Genomic DNA, 23,324 nt, shown 5'->3' on the forward strand with positions numbered 1-23,324 from the left:
CCTACAGATGGATTAACTGGAAGGGAGCTATTTAACTCTTCTTTACATAATAACAAGGTCTGACATTTATTGAGGGCTTGTTCTGCGCCTGGAGCAGACTCAGCACTTCACTAGGATTACCATGTTTGATCCTCACACTGACCCAGAGGCCAGCTGAGGGCAAGCGTGCTTCCTACTTGGTAACTGAGCCAGTTAAACCAGAGAGGTTAAGTCAGAGCCCAAGATCACACAGCTGTGGGGGAGGGAGCAGGGCCCATTCCCTGGACTTTGGTTTCCTATCTGGGGGGGCAGAATGGGGGAGGGGGAAGGGCAGACCCACTTGGCAGGGAAAGCCCCAAAGATGTGGTTTTTCGTTTCTGTTGGAGAGGAGGCTGGGAGAAGGAAGAAAAACAAAATTAAACAAACGCAGGGTGTTGTGGAGCTGAGGAAGAATAACTTATTTTTTATGAGCTTGTTAGCATTTGTGAAGTTAAGTAAGTAGAAATTTATGCCATTCATTTGCATGCATTCAAGGAAGGGCTCCCTGGGCCCAGTGTGGTACCTGAACCCTCACCAGCCCCGAGGGCAGCTGCCCCTCAGCTCACAGGAAGCAGCTGTTTTCTGGGATTTCTTCAGATCTGTTTCCTGATGGCCCCTGTGTGCCTGGCACCAACAGCTGTGGCTGTCCTTGCTGTGTCTGGAAGCAGCTGACCTGGATGCCATCAGAGTGGCATGTCCCTTGGTTCAGAGGTTGAATATTCTAAACATGGTTTCTAGTCTCTCCAGGGGCCTCAGAAGGTGCAGGAGGCCCAGAGACCACCAGCTTGGCTGCCCAAAAGCTGGGGGACCTGAGACATGTGGTTTCAGCTCTCTGGGCCTCAATTTTTCTCACCTGTAAAATGGGGACAGTAGTAGTACATGTTCATCTGATGATATTGGCTTGAGGGGCTGGCCTGCCTGTATTCCTAGTTAACCTGGCTGTTTGGGTCCCTTTCTTTCTGGTGGAGCTGGATGATCTGAGAACTGGCAGACCCCTTTTCTAGGAGGCCTTCCTGGAACCCCTACTGGGCCTCAGCCACTTCGTCTTGAAGCCCCATGGCTCTCTGACCTTCTCCCTGAGATGCCTGGTCTCCTGCACTCCTGCCTTTGAGCTGTGAATGTCCTCCGGGCAGAGCCACTGTGTCCAGAGCGCTGGGAGGCCCTGCTCCTGGCCCAGGGCTTGAGAAATGGTACTAAATGAATGAGTCTGTGAAGTACTTAACCTCAGCCTCGTTTTCACTGCTTTGGAATGAATAGTCCCTCCCAGGTGTGTAGTGACGTGTGGTTTTACAACACTTTCAGATGCTGCTGTCATTTGATCTCCACCTTTTGATCCCCACATCCCTTGCGCTCCCCTCACCCCCCAGCCTTGGAGAAGGGAGGTCAAGGACTGCAATGAGGAAACAGGCCCAGGCAGGAGCGTCAGGATTTGAGTCCAGCACTCATTCATTTGTTTTTGTTGCTGGGAAAGATTGAGGGCAGGAGGAGAAGGGGATGACAGAAGATGAGATGGTTGGATGGCATCACTGATTCAATGGACATGAGTTTGAGCAAGCTTTGGGAGTTGGTGGTGGATAGGGAAGCCTGGAGTGCTGCAGTCCTTGGGGTCGCAGAGAGTCAGACACGACTGAGCGATTAAACAACCAGAGTTTGTTTATTTGGCTGTGTCAGGTCTTAGTTGCAAAATGTGGGATCTTCGTTGTGATGCACAGACTCTCTAGTTGTGGCGCGTGGGCTCCAGGGTGCATGGGCTTCAGGCTTTAGTAGTTGCTGTGCATGGATTTAGTTGCTTGTGGACATGTGGATCTTGTTCCCTGACCAGGGATCGAAACCCAGGCCCCTGAATCACAAGGCAAATTCTTAACCACTGGACCACCAGGGAAGTCCCTCATTTATTTGTTCATGGAAACTTTTGAACTCCTGCTCTGTGCTGGGCATTGGGGATCTTGGGAAGAGTAAGCCATGTCCTGCCCTTCAGAGGCTTAGAGGCTGCACTCAAAAAACAGGTGCAATGAGGGTCGAGGGTTAGGAAGCTGCAAATTCTCATTCTTTCATTCACCCAGAGGAGCAAGGCGGCCTTCCCTGGGGCTGGAGCACACGAGTGAGGAGAGAGGTGAAGACAGGAAGTCAGGGAGGGCTGTGGAGGTTCTTCAGGCCTGATGGGAGTCAGCAGGCAGGTGGGGGTGGCGGTAGGGAGGAAGGTGAGGGCCACAGGAGTAGTTCATGTGAGCCATTGGAGGCTGGCAGAGGTGGGGAGAAGCGGGTGGATTTACATTGGTCATGGTTGGCTAATGGAACTTGTTCCCTCTGCCTCCGGGAGCTCAAGGGGGAAGCAGCATGTTTATTCGGCAGACAGTTCTCCAGCGTCTGGTGTGGGCTGAGCATCATGCAGGGTTCTGGGGCATTGGGGGGTGAATGAGAACAGTCCCTGCCATTAGGAATCCCACAGCCAAGCGGAAGGCAGATGAGGCTGACTGATACCTGGGTGGGCTGGAGGGCTTCCTGTGGGAGGTGGCTTTGAGTCTGAGGAGTAGCAGGCAGGAGGTGGGAGTGGGACATGCCAGGTTGTGGCCATTTCAAGGGGAAAGGCCAAGAGGTGTTGGGTGAGAAGGGTAAGAAGCTCCCATGTGAGGACTTTGGAGTGGGAACGGAGGGTGCTGGAGTCTCGGCAGGCCCTGTGAGCAGGCCAGAGGAGTCCAGAATGTGTAGTCTTCCAGCAAGAAGGAGCCCGCCACTGGCTTTGAGAAACGGTATTGCGGATGATGCAGATCAGGACGGAAGGAGTGGGAAGAGCTGAGGAGTTGGGGAGGGGAGTTCCAAGGTGCTCTTCTGGGGTCAGGCTGAGGAGTGGGAGGCTGGTGTGGTAGAGGGGGGCTCAAGGGAGAGTCCCAAGTAGGAGTCAGGCAGGTTGTGGTGGAGGCACGTGTGCACAGGCATGTGTGTGCACAGGCATGTGTGTGTAGGTGTGTGTATGTGCAGGCATGTGTGTGTACAGGCATGTGTGTGCACAGGCATGTTTGTGCACAGGCATGTGTGTGTAGGTGTGTGTATGTGCAGGCATGTGTGTGTGCAGGCATGGGTGTGGGAGGCACGTGTGCGTAGGCATGTATGTGCAGGGGCATGTGTGTGTGGAGGCATTTGTATGCAGAGTGGGGTGCCGTTTCTCTGGACAGTAGCCTCATTACAGGAGGGGTGTTGGAGGGCAGAGTTGCAGAGATGGGACCAAGCCCGATCTTAATTGTGGGGATAAGGGCCTGGGAGGCCCCAGAGGCTTCCGAGCAGAGAGGTGCTCCATGAACCTGCCTATGCTTCAAGAAGTTTCTTCAGGCAGCTGTGCAGGGACTGGGCAGAGGCAAGGTCTTCGAGGTGTCTGTTTGCCGTCCAGGGAACTTTACCAGGTGGCGATGGAGAGGACAGAGGGTGGTGGAGCTCAGGAAAGGCTCAGGGGAGAAGTGGTGTTTGATCCAGGCCACTGAGGGCGAGAGGGTTCGCTCTGTGAAGGTGGAAGGAGGACCCAGCAGGTGGTTTCAGTGGAGATGGGAGAGGCCAGCTTATTCACGATGTCTTTGAAGGATTAAAGGGAAGGTCTGAGCGGGAAAGGAATATCATTAGTGAGGACCCATCCCGTGCTGATCATTCTCTGTCCAGCGCTGCATGCCCAGCTCCACACTTATAGCTGCAAGGCTTTGGAAAGATCCTTTGTGCCTTCATTTTGTTGTCTGTAAAATGGGGATATTGTAAGAATTTGCCTCTTGTGGGGCCACTTGAGGGAGTTAACCCACCTGTAGCCCAGCCTGGGAGATTCTCTGTAGTTATTGGCTGTGGTCATTTCTGTCTCCTTTAGCACTCACGGCAGGCCTGCAGGGCAGCCTCCCATCCTCAGGGACAGATGAGGAATCGGCTCAGAGAAGCTGTTCAGGCTCCCTGAGACCACACAGCTGGCAGGGGTGTGTCTGAATTCAGCAAGTGTCTGAATTGAGGGTGTGCAGGACCCCAGTCTTAGCGCTCTGTCCTCAGTGCCTGTGGCCTCCTGGAATGCCTGGACTCGGGGTGAACAAGTCCCCTCCTTTGATTTTGAAAGCTACCAGATCTAGTGCAAGGAGAGTGGGCAGGAGTCTGGTGGGCAGGTTCAAATCCCTGGCTTGGCCCTCACTGGCCATGAGGCTCCAGATTAGCTGCTTGCCCTTGGTCAGAGCCTCAGTCTCCTCATCTGTAAACAGAGGCCCTGCGTGCCCAGATAAGAGCTGCTGGGTCTTCTTCAAGGTCAGCTACGTCAGCCGCCCGGCCCAGGTGAGGCTCCCAGCAGGGGCTCTGTCCACCTTCTCCCCATTCCTCTGTTCCTCTGCCCCTGCCTGACCGTGCTGCCCCAAGCAGGCTGGGACCACAGTGGACATGGGAGCCGCAGCACTGGTTGAGGCCTGACTGGTCATAATAATAATGATAAGGAGCTGGGAGGCCATGTTGTCATCAGTAGTAAAAGCAGGTCCACTCAGCGAGTGGGGAGGTGGGCAGGTGGATAGAGACAGAGGCCAGCTGGGAAGGACATGCCTGGGGGCCGTGTAGTTCTTGTGCTTTTTCAGTCCCCATGCCCCACTTCCTCCGTGCCAGGCCCCTTGATGGCACTGAAGGGACACGCTGTGTTGCCTTGGCTCTCAGGAAGGGAAATGGTGACTGTCCGGGGGGATACCACTTGGAGCTTGTGAGCCCAGGGATGCTGTGGAATGGTGAGGCCAGGCTTAGGGTTCAGGGCAGGCTTCCTGGAGGAGGTTGTGCCTGAGCTGAAGCTGGTAGGGGTTCACAGTACTGGGGGCAAGTGGCAGGGACAGGAAAGGGCCTTTGTCAGTCAGGGAGCTGGGCCAGGAAAGTGAGTAGGGGCTGGGGCAGGAGGTGAGGAAGGTATAGATTCCCCTCATGGAAGCTTCACATGCCAGGAAAGAACTTGGCCCCTGTCCTTGGGGCTGCAGGGAACTCCCAGAAAGATTCTGAGGAAGAGAGACAGTGTCAGGGCTGCCCTGTGCAAGACTCCCCCTGGCTGCCATGAGGGAGGGGCTGGAGAAAAACGGGGCCATGATGGGCAAGGGGGCGAGTGATGATGGCGGCAGGCCCTGGTGAGGTGGGGAGCAGAGGACACATGGGGGAGATGTTTCGAGGATGAAGCTGGTGGCTGGTCTCACTATTCTTTTCCGGCAGGGGCAGGAGGAGTTTGTGATGGTGGGATCTGTGGTCTGAGCAGGCAGGCAGGGTGGTGGTGACCTTGACCAAGCGGAAACATGTGCAGAAGTGGCTTGGGTGAAAAGATGACCTGGGCTGAGCCTGGGGCCTTTCAGGGCACCTGGGGAGACATCCAACAAACTAAAGTCTAGGATCTGGGGGACCAAAGGCATGCCTGAGGTCACCCTAGAGTGGGGGGCACACATAGGTGGGTGGAGACAGAGCCTAGATGGGCAGCAGCCTTTGGGGAGCTGAGGCAGGAAGCAGGGGCCTGAAGGAGAAAGGATGTGGCTGCCAGTCTTGGGCAAGACTCTCACCCACTCTGGACTCAGTTTCCTCACCTGTTACATGTCAGGAGCCCAGATGTGCTGAGGGGGCTGCCAGCTCTGACCTTCTCTCAAGTACCCTAGAGAGCCTGAAAGTGGATGAGAGAGGTGACCGGGGTCAGGGGGGGTTCCCCACACACAGTAGTTTTGATACAGGGCCCTGGAAATGATGCACTAACAGTTGGGCCAGAATTACTGAGCACCTTTTGTGTGCCAAACCCCCAAGTTGCGGCCTGGGGCAGAAAGGGGACCTGTCCATGGTCCCCACCCTCAGCACTCACAGTGGGAGTACAGTGAGGAAGTACCCAGAAATCCACTGATGTTACCCCACTTTTAGCAACCCCAATCTGTGAAAATTCAGATTCTCTCTTAAGAGAAATTAGAGGCTGGTTTGCTTCCTGGAGGTTCAGATAGTAAAGCATCTGACTACAATGCAGAAGACCCGGGTTTGATCCCTGGGTTGGGAAGATCCCCTGGAGAAAGGAATGGCAAACCCACTCCAGTATCCTTGCCTGCAGAATAACATAGAGGAGCCTGGTGGGCTACAGTCCGTGGGGTCACCGAGTTGGACATGACTGAGCGACTAACACTTTCTCTATTGTACAAATGGAAATAGAAAACCATAATGGAAAACCCTGAATGAACATTTTGGCCAACCCAATAACCCGCAGGAGGGTTTTCTTAAATAGCCAAGATCCCAGGGCCTGAGTGCTGGTTCTCCTCTTGCCCGAATTCTCTCCTGGCCAGAGATTTCCTTGCCCATCTTTGTTTCCTCTGCCCTAGTCCAGCCCCGCAGCAGGGGCTCATTAGCTGTGGACTGTCTAGTTGGCAGGGTGCAGTCCCTTCTGGGGATGCCCGGTCCCCTTGGGTCCTCGGCGGCAGGTCTTCAGAGGTGCCAAGCCCCCCAGTTAACCATCGTCTTCTCTTCTGTCCTCCTGTTGGCTTCATGTTGCTCTTGATGACAGCAGGCAGGCACCTGAACCCTGTTGCTCCCAAACCCTGAATGAGACCCCTGACCCTTCCCACCCAGGGTCCCTCACCCCCTGGTGATCCCCTGTGGACCAGAGACTTGTTTTGCCAGTCCGGGGCCTAGTGTGTTGTAGGCTTTAGGTGTGGGGATCATATGCTGCTGGTGAAGGGCTCCTGGTTGGCCTGTTACCCTCTTCCAGATGATGGATCTGGGGGCTTGAAAGGAAGGGCGTGGCTCCAGTCCTTGCTGCCATGGAGCTGGGGCTGGTGAGGGAGCCACAGTGGAGATGCTTCTCACCCAGGGCAGTCCTGGCAGCAGAGGCCTGGGGAGATTTGAGCAGAGCTGGGAGGACAGACTAGCTCCACGGCTACAGCTCGGTATATTGTCCCAGACTATTTCATTTCTTCGCTGTGTGCCCTTGGATGAGTGGCTTCACTGCTCTGGGCCTCAGTTTCTTTCTCTCTCAAATGAGTGGAATAATTGTGCCCATCTCCCAGGGCTATGGAGAGGCTTGAATGAGTTAATGTAAAACCTCACTGAGGTCTGGCATGTAGTTAGTGCTCGGTGCCCGGAGCCCAGGCAGTAAGGCTTGGTCCCAGCCCCACCACTGACTAGTGGCGACCTGGGAGCCCACTTTATCTTTCTGAACCTCTCACTTGAGAAATAGGTTCGATGACCTTTACCTTGTCACCCTGTTGACAAAGTAACAGGGGGGCTGTGTAAGCGGGGGCTGTGTCTGCATGCAGATGAAGAGTGGCAAGGCCTTCACAGGGTCTGCTGGGTTCCTTGTTGGCACAATGCAGCCCTGTGGGTTTGCTCTCTGGACTTGACAGAGGCATTGGTTCAGGCCACAGCACTGCCAGGCTGACTGTGCCAGGGGCTGGAGCTGCAGTGGAGAACACCCTGTGCTCGATGGCTGGGCGATGTGGGAGGGACAGATGCCATCAGGGGGTCAGACAAGAGCCAGGAGAGTCTCCATGGGAGAGGGGAGAGCTGCCTTGAGGGAGGATGCAGGAGAGGGGTGTGGAGTGGGTGGTTGGGCCAGGCCTCATAGGGCCTTGACCTTCAGAAGGACTTCTAGCTTCAGCCTGGAGCCACAGAAGATTCTGGAAGGGCTTTAAGAGAGGAGTCCTCAGCGGGTACACAATAAACAGGCTATTTTGAGAGGCTCTCTGGCATCTGAGCTAAGGGTTTAGGGAGGCACCCAGGGGACACCTGGAGTTGCTAGGAGCCAGTGCTCCCTTCCAGACAAGGGCCATCAGTGACTTGAACACTCAGCTGTGTGGCCTGGGCAGGTGTCAGGATGGATTGGAGATGAGGGATGAGGCAGGGGGTGGAGTCAGGTGTGATTCAGATAAGGCGGCTGAGGCACAGAGAGGTTTGGTAATGGGCCCATAGTCACACAGCCAGAGAATGAAGCCTCGGGCCCAGCACCGGTATGAGGCGGCAGCCTGGCCCTTCTGCTGTTGGTAGCCCAGCAGCCCTGTGAGCAGCCCCACACAGAGCTACCCGAGGAGCGGAGCGGGAGGGCAGCAGAGCCAGCAGGGGAGACATAGGGAGCAGCATCCTCACGCTTTGTTCACGGGCTCTGCTCTGTGCCAGACATAAGGGGATCGATCAGGGCATATGCCAGGGAGTGGGGGCCCATTCTGTGTTGCCTGAAACCCTCCATTAGGTAGGGTCGGTGTACAGAGGACCCAGTCAGGAAAGGATGGAGCCAGGGCACGGTGCTGACCGAGGGTCCCACCTCCAACCGAAGTGTGTGATGGTGATGAGCTGGGGATCCCAAGTGAGATGGGGAAATGGCCTTGACCTCACTGGGCTTGGTTTCCCCAACTGTAAAGTGGACGTGGTTCTGAGAAGGCTGAGACAGTGCAGGACTTTGCCCACGGCCTGGGGCCTGGTATGTGCTCAGGAAATGCTGGGCGCGCTTATGATTATTATTGTTGTCATCATCGTTGTTGTCGTGTGGCAGACGGAGTCCACCCTTGCTGGCCACGGGAGGCAGTTGGCCTCTGTGATCTGGGATATATTCTGGTCTGCCAAGCCAGCTTAGCTCAGGATACATGATGCTGGCTGCAAAGCCCAGGCTCAGGCCCAGATGTGAATGGAGGCCACTGGTGGGAGAGGATCAGGAAAACAGCAGGGACAACTGGCTCCTGTTTTATGGAGAACAAAGGGTCATGTGAGCCCAAGAAAGACTTGTAAGTGCAGGGAAGGGTTGAAGGAGCCTGTGGAAGGATGGGACAGGGCCAGTCTCGACAAGCCCAGGCAGTGTTTAGAGACTGTCCTTTGCCTCACTTTATCAGGTAAACATGCGGGAGGCCCAGAGAAGGTGAGGGCCTGGCTCAAGGTCACACAGCAGCTGGTGCAGACCTACTAGCTTGGGGGCCTGGGTGCTGCCCCACTCTGTGAAGGACGGATGTGATCATTTATCAGAGGAGTTTAATAATGAATGAAGTCGAAGTATCTTTAATGCAGGCAGCAGGCCCGAAGTAATAAGGGGCCCTGTATTAATTCGTAAGTTAATGAATATGCAGGTGTGTCTGAATGATTAATGGGGCTCCCGAAGGCCTCAGAGAAGGGTGCGTGAGCTGCTGCTGATGGAAATATGAATATTGCATACATCTGGGAAGTTGGATAAACCAGGGAACAGGTGGGCATTAATGAACTGGAGGACTCCAGTGGCCCTAAAGGGCTGAATATACAGATACTTGAAAGCAGATATACAGGCTCATAGCTAAGTGCTCTCATTTCTTGCTGTGTGATCTTGAGAAAGTCACATCACTTCTCTGAACCTCCATGTCCTCATCTGCAGAATGGGCATAAAAATAGTAAATGATTCCTACGATCCTTGGGATGAAATTCATGACAACCCCTTAGCACCAGAGGCAGGCGTAGTGTGGGCATCTGATAAAAACTGTCATAGCCTTGTTAGAAAGAAGGGCAGAGAAGTGGTTGAGGAAGGAAAGTATAACAGTAATGATTAAATTCCCTTCAGTATCACTGGCACTTTACAGTTTGTAAGGGGGTTGATCTTTCCTCTGTGGCTTCCCCCGTGGCACTAGTGGTAAAGAACCTGCTTTCTAGTGCAGGAAATATAAGAGATGAGGGTTCGATCCCTGGGTTGGGAAGATCCCCTGGAGGAGGGCATGGCAATTCACTCCAGTATTCTTGCCTGGAGAATCCCATGGACAGAGGAGCCTGGCAGGTACAGTCCACAGGGTCGCAAAGAGTTGGAGACAACTGAAGTGACTGATCGTCCACGCATGCTCTTTCCTCTGCTTCTTGAAGCAGCTGCACGGGGCAGAGGAGATGGCTCTTGGGAAAGCTGAGCCTCAAAGAGGGATGGTCCCTGCCCGAGTCACCCAGTCGGCAGAGGCAGATTCAGGCCTGGGCCCAGGTCTGCACCCCTTGCTGGTGAATTTCGGAGGGGATGGAGGTGGAACCACCAGTCAGCAGGAGAGTCCCACTGAGGTACTGACCAAGAAGGGCCTGGGGTTGGGGAATCCTACACCCTCTCCCAGAGCCCTGGTTTTTCTGTCTGTGGTATGAGGGTCTATCTGCCACCCAGAGCTGTTTTGAGGCTTTGGAGAGAAGATGGGATACTGCACCCTCACCTGTACTCAGCGTTTCAAGGAGTCTCAGACCCTGCAAACGTTACCCCTCTGATGCTTGAAGCAGCTGTACCTGGAATTTGTATGTACCAGCCTATCTTATATCTGGGGAGCTGCGGGTCCTGCGCCATTCTTGTAGCTTTGAGGTCCTTGGGGACATCCCCTAGCCTCTTTCAGTCTCAGTTTCTCCATCCTTCAAGTGGGCAAATTGTGTGGGCTCCTTCCTGCTCCCCCACCCCGCCCCTGCCATGCCGTGGCCTTGTGTATAGGCGCCCTTTCTTTTAAGCTCCATGACATTTTTTCATTCTTCGGTCCTTTTGTGAATATTAATGGAGTGCCTCCTGGTGCCGGGTTGGGCTCTGGGTTTACAAGAGGAGCAAGATTGCCCTCCCCGTCCTTGGCCTTGACGAGGTACTGGGCCGGGCACACGCAGGTGTGAATCTAGTGTCAGGTGATGCAGGCTGGGATGGGGCACGGAGCCTGAGGTCGGCCTCTGCCCTGCCGTGCTTGTTTGTCTTACTGTCTTCCTCACTGGAGCATCTACCTGAGGCTGTGCCTTTTGGCAATGAATCCTCGGCTCCCCCAGCAGGAGATCCTCAGAGAATGGCTGTTGGAATGAATGAGAAAGTGAAGGAGTGAATGGCTGGCATCCTAGGCCCCTTTCCCTGCCTCTCCTGGGCTCCAGGCCAGGGAGCAGAGGCCCAGCCAAGCCCTCCCTTGGTTGTCCCAGGTAGACCAGGGCAGCCTCTCTTGCATCCTTTTTTATTCCTCCTGGGACTCTAGCCTGGGCCCTGAGGTCCCCCTGTCAGCCTGACTGGGTCAGGGAACTCTAGGTTGTTGGATAAAGAACCTGTCATGATCGTGTTGTAGCCTGCTCTTGACAGATGGGGAATGGAGGCCCAAGGAGGAGGGGGCCAGGGTTCGAGCCCCTGCTGGGCTGCTCCAGGGGCTTGGCCCTGCAATACCTGGCCTGGCCAAGTATTTATAGTCTCTGCTGATCTATATTAACATCAGGGCCTGCCCAGGCCTTTGCAGCCTCTGGATCTGAAAGGCTTTGAACCTTCACAGCCGTGGGGTTCATGCTGGGCCCTGTACCTGGAGTTCTTTCTTCAGCCCGGGCCTGGGCTCCAGCCACCTTTTGGTGGGTTCAGTGTCTTTGGGTTTTTTTTTTATTATGCCTCGCATTCCTCCCTTCTCTGCAGGGAGACTATGTGTACAGCATGGGATCAAGCATGTGGGCTGTGCGGCCTCAGGGGAGAAGCCTCCCTGCCTCTCTGAGCCTCAGTCTCCTCGTCTGTAGAATGGGTCATCATTTCCACCTGACTTGGTATTTCAGGCACTGAGGGCTCAGTGTGAGCGGGAGTCACTGTTTACCCTCCTCACATCTCTTCTGGTCCTCATCACAAGCCATCCTCACAGCCCCTAGGGACTGGAGTGTCCTCTCCAATGGCCAGAGGAGGCCACTGAGGCCCCAGGGGCGGTATGACTTGTCAGGGCTGTGCTGCCTGTTGGAGCAGAATTTCAGACTCCTCTAAGTCTGAATGTTCCAGCTTCCCAGACCCTCTCCTTTCCAGGGCCCTTGGGGTCCTTGGGGCAGGCTGCCCTCCCACCCCACCAGCTTGGTTCCCACCCCCGTCGCCATGGGAACGGCTCCACTAACTCTATGCTTCTCTTACAGAGCAGAGACGACTGGCCGCCCTGAGCGCAATTCAATTCAACAGACATTTACTGAGTGCCTACTATGTGCCAGGCCTTAGGCTAGGCACTGGGGTGGGGGCGCAGAGAGGAAGATGGAGTCCCATCCTCAGGTAGCTCTGGGCTGGGAGGTGAGGAGAAGACAAGCAAGGGCTGAACAAGGACATCTCAGCTCCAGGAGAGAAGCTGCCTGTAGGCTTGGTAGCAGCAGATACCTGGGTACAAGCACATCCCTGGAGAGCTGCTATCCCTTGCCTGTGCCTCAGTTTCCCCATCTGTAAAACAAACAGTGGGGTGGGGTGGGGTAAGACAATCTCTAGGATCCTTCCAGGAGTCCATGAGGGTGGAATCAGGGCATGGGGGAAGGCACGATAGGGAGGCCCACACCCTTCCTGTGGAGAAGAAATCTCTGAAGGCTTCCTGGAGGAGGAGGCACAAGGCCTGGGCTGCAAGGGGGTAGGGAAGGTGGAAATGGAACCCCAGGGTCAGGAAGAACATGAGCTAAGGCCCAGGGGACACGCAGATGGGAATCCCTGTAACTCTGCAGGTTGAGAAGGGATGTGGTGGGGTATGAAGTTAGAAAGGGAGGGGGGGACCCAAGGCTTCATGCTGGGGTTTGAGCTCTGTTCTGTGGGCTGTTGAGGACTGAGGTCAGGAACAGTGGCCCTGCCTTGTGCTGCCCCCTTCACCTGCCCTCTCTCCTGGGTACACTTGACCATCACGTTCCTGTAGAACCTGTGACCACGGTGGTGCCTGCATGTGCTGGACACATTACACATCAGTTCCCATGGCAACCCCATAAAGTGGGCATTACTGGGCCCCATTCACAGACAAAGACACTGAGGCTGAGAGAGGGAAGTTGTTGCCCAAGGTCATGATCTGACCCTCAGTTTTCCCATGCTTCTTCCACTAGCTCTCACTTTTTTTGGTGGGGGGGGGTGCATCTCTGTCCTGTGTGACACCAGCCATCCTAGGAACCCCCAAGCTCATAGAAGTACCTGTCAAGGGCAGTGCAGTTGGGTTTGGAGGTTGGAGGTGGGCGAACCCTCAGATGTTAGCAGGGCTGGCTCTCTCCAAGACCTGAGCTTCTGTCCCCACAGGCATCCTCTGAGATGGGAGTGAGGCAGGGCTCCTTCCCACTTTACAGATGAGCAGAGCGAGGCCCTAGGAGTCCAAGGTCCATGCAGTGACAGCATGGGCAGGGAGTCCCATCTTATCACCCAGCTGAGGCTGGAGGGAGGTTCAAATCCCCTGAGATCTGTGCAGAAGCTGACCCCCACAGCCCTCCCTCCACCCCCAGGGAGTGGGAAAGACTGGCATTAAAATCACAGACCTGGGTTCAAATCCTGGTTTTGTCTTGCACAAACAGTGTGATCTTGAGCAAGTTATTACTCTGAGCCTCAGTTTTCATATCTATAAAGGGAGATAGCAGGCTTCTTTCATTCAGTCATCAATACATGTTTATTCAGAACCTACTGGGTGTCCGGTGTTGGCCTTTAGTGGAGAATCAGACCCTTCCTTGGAGAACTCAGCTCAGGAGTCACAGCAGCGGTTTTCATTCTGGTTGTGATGGAAGAAGCCCAGGGTGCTGTGGGAACCCACAGGAGGGACCCCAGCCAGACAATTTTGATTGGTGGAGGGAAGCAGGAGGGCAGGAGAGGAAGGCAGGAAACCAGCTCCGCAAGACCCCAGAGGCTGAGCTTCAGATGATCCTTGTTGGAAATTTCCCAGATTAGTAAGGGAGCCGGTGAAGGCTTTTGAGCAAAGGGGCACCATGCTCCGATGTACGTTTTAGAATGCTCCTCCTCTACTGGGTGGAGGGAGTGCTAAGAGTGGAGGCAGGGAGACCCTTGAGCATGCAGATTGAGAAATTCACCTGGGGTGAGGAAGGAGACTGCAGCAGGACAGGAGCAGTGAGAGGGCATACACCAAGAGCACCCAGGTGTGGGCACGTGGGGATGCTCCTGCCTGGCTCAGGGGCAGGGGAGAGAAGCAGGGGAGGGGGAGCGGGCGGGCAGTGGGAGGCAAGTCCAGTCGTGGATGAGGACAGGCGGAGTGTCACGTGCCAGGGAGGGGTCCAGAAGGCAGTGGGAGGGAGATGGTGGTTGAAACCAAGCTGCCAACAGAAGCCTTGGGAGGGGCAGAGATGCTGGGCAGTAGGAGTGGGAAAGTAGGTTTGGGAGGATCAGAGAGTGGGGACCAGGACTTCTGGGAAGGTCCCTGCAAAGTAGCCCAAGGAAAGAGTGGCCTGGCAGGTAGGAGGAATCCCCCGGTGTAGGGACTTAGGTCTGCCCGGGAGATGACAGAAGGCACATGTGTCAGGCAATCTGCCCAGCGCCAGGAGCATGGAGGGGCCCTGGAGGGTCAGTTCCCACCTGGCAGTCACCAGAAAGCAGAACTGTAGTCTGTCCCCCACTGCCATCCTGAGGAGGAGGGGGCCACCAAGGAGGAGGAGGTGTTTGGGAAGGAGGGAAAGGGGAAGAAACATTTGCATTCGTAACAAGGCTGAAGCGAGGGAGAGAGAAAGAGGGAGCAGGGGATGAAAAGAAATTACCATACGCCGGGATCTTGTTATTCAACCCAATTTTCAAAGGACCACAGCTGTCGCACTGAGATAATCCGTTAATTATAACAGCCATTGTGCTTTGGCAACGGGAGAGAAACCGAGGCTGGGGAGCAGGCTAAAGGCAGGGGTGGGAACAGGTCTCTGAAGGGGCAGGAACAGGCAGGAAGGCAGACACTGTCCAGGGCCGGGCCTCATCCCTTCCTCGCTGCCACTGCTGCAGCAATGGGTGACAGGGACCCTGTTTGTGCCAGGCACCGTGCCACACCTGTGAGCCAGGCCATCATACCCATTCTAGAGGTAGCTGTGAGCACTTACTATGTGCCAGACCTGCTCTGAAGCTTTTGTTCTCCCACCCTCTGAGGTCGCGCCCTTCTAGTCCCATTTTACAGAAGAGGAGACTGAGACTCAGAGGAAAGAAATAGCTTGCCTGGGCCACGCTCTTCGTTCAGTGGCAGGGCCGGGATTTGAGTTGAAGGTGGCCTGTCCTTCTAGGAGAACACTAAGGAGGGCTGGTCTCCATGGGTCGGCCACGCAGACTTGGTGGACACGTGTCTTGGGCTGTGGTTTCTGTGCAGCCGGCAGTCCATGGGGTGGCCCTCCCCTGGGCACTTCCGGGGCTCCTCCTGCCCAAACAGAGCTTCCTTGTTCTCTGGTGCCACAGCTGCAGGCCCCTACAAGCCGTACCCCCCCACCCCTGCAGAGAAGCCAGTCTCAGGGCTAGGAGAGGGACCCCATGCAACCACCTGGTTCAGGATTGTGATAGACTGTCACCCTGGGACGGGCCTGGCCCTGGCTGGCTATGTGCCCAGGTGGCGGCCTGGGAGAGGCCATGGGGAGGGTGGGCAGGAGTCCCAGGTAAGCAGAGCAAGGGGAACCTGAGCTCTGGGGGAGGGGCAGGAGCAAGGGGCCATTCTAGAAGTCCCAGAGCCCTTTGCAGCAGTACCCACTCTGGGCTGTGGCTTGGGCAGCCAAGGCTTTATGCCTCCTGGTGTTCACAGCAGCCTTGGTGGGAGCCTCAGCCCATCCTGGCTGGCAACATTTATGGAGTAGGAATTGTATTTGGGAGCCTGTTACTCCCAAACCCCAGCAGGAGCCCCCAACTTGACCCAGCAAACCGAGCAGCGTTGTTGAAGAGCCAGGGACCCCGTGGGGAGACAGGCAGGTCAGGGGGCTGTGTTGGGGTGCTCTCCTGGTTTGGGGTCCCCACTCTGGTGGGCCTGCTTGGAGGCGAGCAAGGGTTGTGGATGGGTCAGGGCAGTCCTGTACCATCAGTGACACAGAGGCCAAGTAGACTTTTAGGATCAAGGAACTACAGAACTCTTGAGCCCCAGATTCGTAATCAGAGACCTGCCATCCCCACAAAAAGATCTATGCCTTCAGAGTGTCCCAGAGCTACAGAACCAGGGAGGCTCGTGCCATCCGCCCTGTCTCCACAGAGATGTAGAAGGTGGGCAGCCAGTTCTTCCAGGTTTTCCAGTCATTCCCGAAGTGGGGATTTTAAAAGTAAAATCTCCCAAGTTATCAACATTGGCAAGTAATTAAATTTTTTTTTAAAAAAAGCCATTGCCCAGATGAAACAGGAACTCATAGTATGGCTTGACCCAGAGCCTGGTGCCATGGAGGGTCAAAGCCACTCTGTAGCAGTTGTGAAACCTCAGTTTCCTCCTCTGTAAAGTGGGAATAATAACAGCATGACTCATGAGGTTGTGCAGAGGTTTAAGTGAGTTCACATGAGAAGTGCTAGGCCTACCTGTGTTAGCCCAGGACTCTGTTTTCATTTTGCCCCCAGGGCTGCGCTGTCTGCCACCCGGAGCCTCCGCCTTTCCCCGTGGGCTCCAGCCGTGCCAGTCCACCCTGGGGCAGCCCTGAGGGTGTTGGAAAGCAGGGAAATATTCACCCCTTGGGGCCCTGGAGAGGGAGCAGAGCCGGGAGGGTGGGCCTAGCCGGCGCCTGGTACATAGTAGGTGCTCCATAAATGTTTATTGAATGAATGAATGGAGGCCATGCAGGCAGAGGCAGCCGTGCGTGCGCAGGCACTGGTGAAAGAGCGGGTCCAGTGGAGACTGGTGAGTAGTGCCCGGGGCTGCAGCTGAGCGGGGCCTGGGGTGTGCCGGAGCCAAGGCCAAGGGGCCAGCAGGGAGCAGGTGGGGGAGGCAGAGGACAGGTGTGGGGGGAGGCAGGGGCCAGGTGAGCGGCAGAGACCAGGTGGGAAGGCAGGGCCAGGTGGGGGAGGGCAGGGGCCAGGTGGGGGTGAGGGGCAAGGTGGGGAGGCAAGGGTCAGGTGGGGGAAAGCAGGGGTCAGTTGGGGAGTCACAGGTCAGATGGAGGAGGCAGTCCCTTGAATGGCCTGGGGAATTCTGGGAAAGCCAGAGATGACTCCTGCAGTGGGACTAGGAGACAGACTTTTAATACAGGTCATTCTTGGCTGTGAGCAGGAGGGTCACATGCTCTACACAGTAGTCCTGGGGGTGGCTGGGGTGGATGGTGTGTTGCTTAGGGTCGGCGGGTGGGTACCAGGGAGTGGGCCATGTGAAGAGTTGCCCACAGAACCAGTGTCAGGGCCTCTCCTACCAGGCTGCTGGATGGTTTCCCAAAAGCCCTTCCATCCTCCTGCCTACCTCCTTCCACGGAGGTCTGGACCCAGCATTGGTGCCAACAACAGATCTGACACCCCTGGGAGCAGGGAAAGCCCAGGCCCCAGTGGGGTTCTTGGGAGATGACCCAGTGAGCAGTCACAGAGGGCTGGGGGTGGCCCCAGCAAACCAGAGAGACACAAGCACTCAGCTGTTCTCCCTATAAACAGATGAGGAAACTGAGGCCCAGAGGGGGCAAGGCGCTGACCTGCCCAAGGTGACACAGAGAGCCTGCCCTCCGAGTGTCATAACAGCGCATGGCACAGCAAACTAGCCCAGCCCCCTTCTCTGGCCGAGGTTACCCCTCTTGGAGATGGGTGCACGGTGCATCAAGGCCTTGCCAACCCAATTAACCCCGTAACTGTTGCTGTTGATATGGCCGTGTTCTTACTAAGCTCTTTTGGGTAAGTTGGAAACCTGGTGAAGGTAGAGCAAGTCTGTCTGCAATAACACACATCACAGGCACACAGTGGGTGTGCAGTGATGCTGTGTGGGTGTGGAAGAGCGTGGGCGAGTGTGTGGCTGGTTGGACAGCGTGCCCTCCCCCCAACCCCAGGGCTGAGCTGCGGGCCTGTTCTGATTCCCTGTGACATGGATGCAGCCGGCACACCCTGCTCACCTGGCGCACGAGGGCACGGAGCCGGGAGCGGGTGCCACGGTGTCAGGGGCAGGAGCCAGCTCCCCCGAGATGTGGAGCAGCTGGCACGGAGGCCTGAGACTAACAAGACATGATTGAATGGGAGTGGACGGAAACCCGGCACCTCGGGTGAAACCAAAACAGATACTTCCCGGAGCTGCCTGACGACGTTCTGAGGGCATTGGGGCAGCCTGGCAGGATGTGCGAGGGGGCCTGGGGGTTTGGTTGGCATCTCGGACAAGGTGAGGACACACTGCTGTGAGTGTTCACGCTGCTCTAACAAGCATGGAGCTGAAGCGAGTGAGGCAGAGTGTCCCTTGGTGCCTGTCACCACTCCAACCATGTTGGTGCTGGGGCTCAGCTCTAGGTGACACCTTTTAGGAGGGACCTTGACAGCAAGCATGACCCAGCACAGCTGGACCGGAGGGTATGGGACTTGACACCATGGAATAGGAAGAGCAGTAGAGGACTTGAGGCCGTTTAGGCTGGATATGTGGATGGCAGAAGCATGAGATAACAGTTGAACAAATACCAAAAGAACCTCTGAGGAGGGCTCTTGGCCGCAGTGGCCACAGATGGGCTGTGCCTGGCCAGTGGCAGGCTGGGACCAATGAGCAGACAGAGGTACAGCAGCTAGGTCTGGCTTTGTAATATAAAGAAACCTCTAACAATCAGAGCTGTTCAAGAAGGGAGTCAATAGCCTCAGATGGGTGCTGAGATCCCTGTCCCTGGAGGTATTCAAGTCAGGGGAAGTCATATCTGCAGGGTTCCTGGGAAGTCTGGTAATTCTAAGAGCTCAGGCCAGTTCATGTTCCTGGCTATGTGGTCTAGGGCAGATGATGGCACCTCTCTGAGCCTGTTTCCTCATCTGAGAGATAGGAGGCATCAGCAGGGCCATGAGGCTAAAGAGAAGGCTCAGCACATTTCTTGCACACCGTGAACACATCAGTAGCAGAACCCCTCCTGCTGATGGTTCAAGTCCTGACTCATCCAGGATCTCCTTCTGTCCCTCATCCCTGTCCCTAGCCCTGATCTGTCACTCCACACATCATGTTCTGGCACCTGCTAAATGTCTGACCCTGTTCCAGGCATGGAGGTTACAGTTTCAAACAAGGTAAAGCCTCCTTTGATTTTATGATGGGGGCGGGGAGGGAATGATTAGGAGCTAAATGGTGTCCGGTATTGTTGAGGGCTCTGAAGGGACCAGAGCAAGTGAATCATCTCAGATTTGGTATCAGGGAGGGCAAGGTTGAGGGGAGCAGTTGAGCAGAGACCTGAACGAAGTGAGGTAGTGGGTTGTGTGGATATTGGGGGAAGGGCATGCCAAGCAGAGAGAGTAGCATGTGCAAAGGCCCTGAGGTGGGCATGTGCCTGGGGATACTGGAGGAGCATAGGCCTGGAGGCCTGGACTAAGTACTTCCTGATGAATGGATATGTAGAATTCTCTCTCGGTTTATGGATGGTCCACTCTTACATGCTTTCCTGGTAGGGAGGGAGGTGTCTACTCAAGGGGCAGGAAACCCATAAGATGGCTTACATGTCCAGTCCCTGTGATGGACCTAGCTCTTGGGAGGAAGCTGAGGAAGGAGGGGGCCTTGGTGTTTCATCTGTTAGATGAAGCCAACAGCATCAGCCATGCAGGGCTAATACGAGATTCAAGGAATGTGAAATATCAGATGCAGATGAGTCTGTTTAGCTGTGTTGCTCTTATGGGAAAGGGACTGAAGCCCGGAGAGGTTAATTAACGTGCCCTTTGTCACACAGCACAGCATTTACTCTCAGGACCCTTTGCCTCCCACATCCATGCTTTTTATTTTCCTCTCTGTCCTGCAGCTGGGGCTCTTTGTACCTGAAATCCTGATGGTTCATTTACCAGACAGTAGTTCAGGGGCGAAGGTATAATTATCCCATTTCACAGGTGAGGAAGCAAGGCCCAGAGCAGCCTGACCAAGGAGCCCTGGTGAGGTGGAGGCAGTGACAAGACTCAGTATCTAGTTCCCAGAGGGTGGCAGGCTTTGTCCTTGAGGGCAGAGCGGTGGCAGCCGACCTCTGGGACCCCTAGCTTGGTGCTATGCTTCCAGCAGAGGTGAGGTGGCCGCCTGCCCCTCAAGTTCTGGCTGGACCCCAGGGGTCCTCGGTTCTCCTAATCCTGGGTAATGGCATTGACACGGACAGTGTCAGTGGCACCTCAGGGAGCCTTGGCCAGCCAGCTCAGGGAGAAGCCCGTGCCAGGGCTGATCAGCTGCTGCAAATGAGATTTCCCTGGCTAAGCCTCACATCCCGCTCCTGGGAGGTCGAACACGCACGGCATCTCCCCCATCCACTCCCGGGATCCTACCAACATCCACGAGGGTGTGACGTTATGGGCAGGAGCTATGCATTTGCCAGGAGAGAGTGTGTTTGTCTCCACTGAGTCCTAGGGTTTTGTTGGGAGCCCTGCGGACTGGGAGACACTCACCTTGCCACACAGGTGGAAAAACTGAGGTCTGGAGAGGACCCAAGGTCTCAGAGTCAGCGGCCCCACCTCTTGCCTTCTGGCCTCTGCCCACCCCCATTCCCCACCCAAGCCACCCTGAGCCTGGGGACACACAGGCCTTTACCCTGTTCATCCTCTCGCCCAGCCCAAGCAGGAGTGGCCCAATGACTCCCTGACTCTCCCAGCCCCACAGCCTGGGGTGGAGAGGTCAAGGCTCCCCTCTGACTGGGGAGCTTGGTGGTCGGCCTGAAGTGAAAGGGTCTGGGGAGATGTGACCAAGGGCTTCAGGGAGCCTGAGTCCAGGGGAACCCTGATGGGCTTGTGAGGAAATGAGAATAGCCTCATGAAGGATGGTAGCTAACATTCTCTGAGGCCACCTGCTCTGCACCAGGCAGCGTGCTTGCCCTGCAGCCCTGCAGGGAGGGATCGTTCAAACCCACTTCCCAGGCAGAGAAACTCTCCCGTGCCCGGTGTCCTGGGGCAGCTGGGGGGCGGGGCCCATGTCTGGGGAGTAAGCTCTCAGACAGGATTTGAGGTTGGCGTATCAGGGTCTGTTGCTGCAGCCCTGGGTCCTGAGCGGACCTGCCACCAGCCAGATGTGCCCTCCCCAGTCCTGGCCTCAGCTTCCCCTCTGACAGTGACTGGGGTTGAGCAGAGCCAGGATGCCTCTTCCCGGCTGCTCAGAGGCTCTAGGATCCTGAGTCCATGGAGGGGTCTTGAATCTTGGCCACTGGAGGAGGAGGGCACAGGATCCAACAGGGATGACCGGCGACTTGAGGGTGGGCGCTGAGCCCTGGAGAGAGGGGAGGGCCCTGCCCAGAGTGACTTGGATGTTCTGAGGCCATGCCCAGCTCTGAACAAAGACCCCTGGCCCCTCTTCAATTCCTCTCAGACCCTCATGGGCTCGCCGACTCTTCCTTCTGTGCAGGGGTGTCCACGTGGGAGCGGACATCATGCAGTGTGTAGCCTGCTAGACTGGGGTCCCCAGGATCCCTCGATGGCATGCTGCCCCCCAACTTTGCCATGTTCCATCTCTGGCGGCAGGAGAGACAGAACCTCAAAGAGATGCTGGTCTGCCCCCCTCTCTGGCCAGAGTTCACTCATACCCCACACCTATGGGAGTGGGGCGAGGGTGGGACATTAGGGGAGGGGTCCAGGTCATCTGGGAGCACTACTCTTCGCCGCACAAGCTCTGGCGCCCGGCCACTGGCCCACAGTTGGCTTCCCAGGGTGGCCATACCCTCCCAGGTTTTGCACCGGTTGCGTCCTGGGCAGTAAACACCTCTGCTTCCAACAGCCGCTTCCTGCCGCTCCCCACCCCCCTCCCGGACTGGTCACAGACAGCATCTTGGTGGCTCCAGCGCTCATCTGTCTCCCTGGCCCCTGGGTGGGTGGGCGGAGTGGGCAGCTGGACTGTGTGCCCTCCCTCGAGCCCCCCACATTTGTCATCACGCCGTGCTTCTCTGCCGATCGATTCCTCCGTCTCCCATGCTCCCTCTCCATTTATCTCTATTCCTCTGTCTCTCCCTGCTCAGCTGGCTCCAGATTCTGGCTTCTCCCTCCTCCTCAGCTCTTGCCTCTGGGCTGCAGCTCCTCACTTCCTCTCTCTCTCACCAGCCCCTGGCATGTGGGGCAGGGTGGGGGGAGGCGGATAGGGCCCTGGTTCCTCCCACTAGTGTCTGGGCTGGGGCATCACTCCTGTGGGAGCAGGGGGAGGCCCGGCCCCCAGAGCCGTCAGCCTGAGGCCTGACAGCACAGCAGCCGGCACACCCCTCCCCACACCTCGAGTGGGTGTGCAGCCGGGCGGGGGGCCAAGTGCTGCTGTCAGCGCCTTAGCGGCCTTGCCGTCCTCCCTCCCTGGCTGCGTCAGGCCTCGACGGGTGGTGGGCAGGCAGCCCGGGGACAGGGACAGGCAGTTGACGCACATGGGACGATGGGACAGGGCAATGGGGAGCCTCCTCCCCACTCTGAGTCATGGGGGAGGGAAGGGGGAGCTGGACACCAGGAGGAGCAGGAGAGAGGGCGGGGTCACCTTAAGGGCCAAGGTGGGCAGAGCTTAGAGGGGCTAGGCTAGGGGCACAGGTGCCACTGTACACCTTGGACTGTTTGGGAAGTGAGCCCCCAACCCCGCTCCGGCCCTCCCTCAAGCCTGGGCCCCTTCGCCTACTCCACTCTCCTCCCCTTTGCCTTTTCCCACACCCTCAGCTTGGCCTGGGATTTCCAAGAGTCTGGCCAGCTTTGCCTGCCTGCTAGCTGCTAGGTCTGCCCGAGTGGGTTCCACTTTGAGCAACTCAGATCTGAGGGTGGGAGGTGGGGCCTGATGCGGCTAAAGTCGCGCATGTGCATACATACACATTCATGTGGGACACACATGCTTATTAACATGTCAACATACAGGCAGGCGCCTGCCTGCATTTCCATGAGATGCCCCACATGCATCCCTTCCCACCCCTCCACTCACAGATAGCCCCTTCTTACTCTGCCGTTCACTCCTGTAGCTGGCCAGGCGGGCACATGACCTGTGCACACAGGCATGCGTGTGCACACGCCGGCCTGCACACCCGTCTACTCATACACGCCAGCACAGCCGGTGCGCTGAGCCAGCGCACACCTGCACATCACCTGCATACAAATGTGGTCCCCAGACGTTCCCAGCCGGAGGAGGCGCAGACGGAGGGTCCTCTGACAGGAGAGACCTGGCAAGTCAGCCTCCACCGGTTCAACCTCCCTGCCTGGCGGGGAGGGGCACTGAGGCCCCCTGGGAGCCAGCTGCCACGTCAGAAGGGAGCCTAGGTCTCCTGACTCCAGCCCTGAGAACGTGCTTGGCAGAGCCAAGGACAAAAATGCTCTCTGCTGCCTGGGGACCCCATCTTGACCCGCAGCCTCATGGTTACCTCCTCCCCTGCCCCCATCCAGCCTCTCAGCCTGAGCTGGCCCAGGGACGGGTGTGGGGGGGGGGTGGTGCAGGGGGGGGCGTCGAGGAGGTGTGAGGCTGACCCCCTGTGGCAACCGTGATAATCACAGCCTCTGATGCTGCATCAGCCTTCCATCTGAGGGGACATCTGGATGCCCTGTTCACTTGCCACCTCAGTGAAAACTGCCTGCCTGTGCTGCTCTGGGGACTTCTCTCCCTCTCCACTTCCCTTTCCTCAGTTCCAGCCCTCTAGGGCTCAGG

The 23,324-nt window shown here is 56.5% G+C and overlaps 1 protein-coding gene across 2 annotated transcripts in view; it reads left to right on the forward strand.

Annotated features, from left to right (window-relative positions):
• The window catches only part of ELFN2 (extracellular leucine rich repeat and fibronectin type III domain containing 2), a 56,918-nt gene that overhangs the window by 24,163 nt on the left and 9,431 nt on the right, over positions 1 to 23,324 (forward strand). Inside the window, exon 1 of one of the 2 annotated variants that reach the window (XM_044941352.2) lies at positions 13,604 to 16,469. The exons of the other annotated variant lie outside the window; for it this stretch is intronic. The gene's annotated coding sequence lies outside the window, so the exon portion shown is untranslated. Of the gene's footprint in view, positions 1 to 13,603; positions 16,470 to 23,324 lie in introns of those variants that run through there. 2 annotated transcript variants of the gene reach the window in all.

Source organism: Bubalus bubalis, chromosome 4 (genome assembly GCF_019923935.1).
Source record: "Bubalus bubalis isolate 160015118507 breed Murrah chromosome 4, NDDB_SH_1, whole genome shotgun sequence".
Lineage (NCBI taxonomy): Eukaryota > Metazoa > Chordata > Mammalia > Artiodactyla > Bovidae > Bubalus > Bubalus bubalis.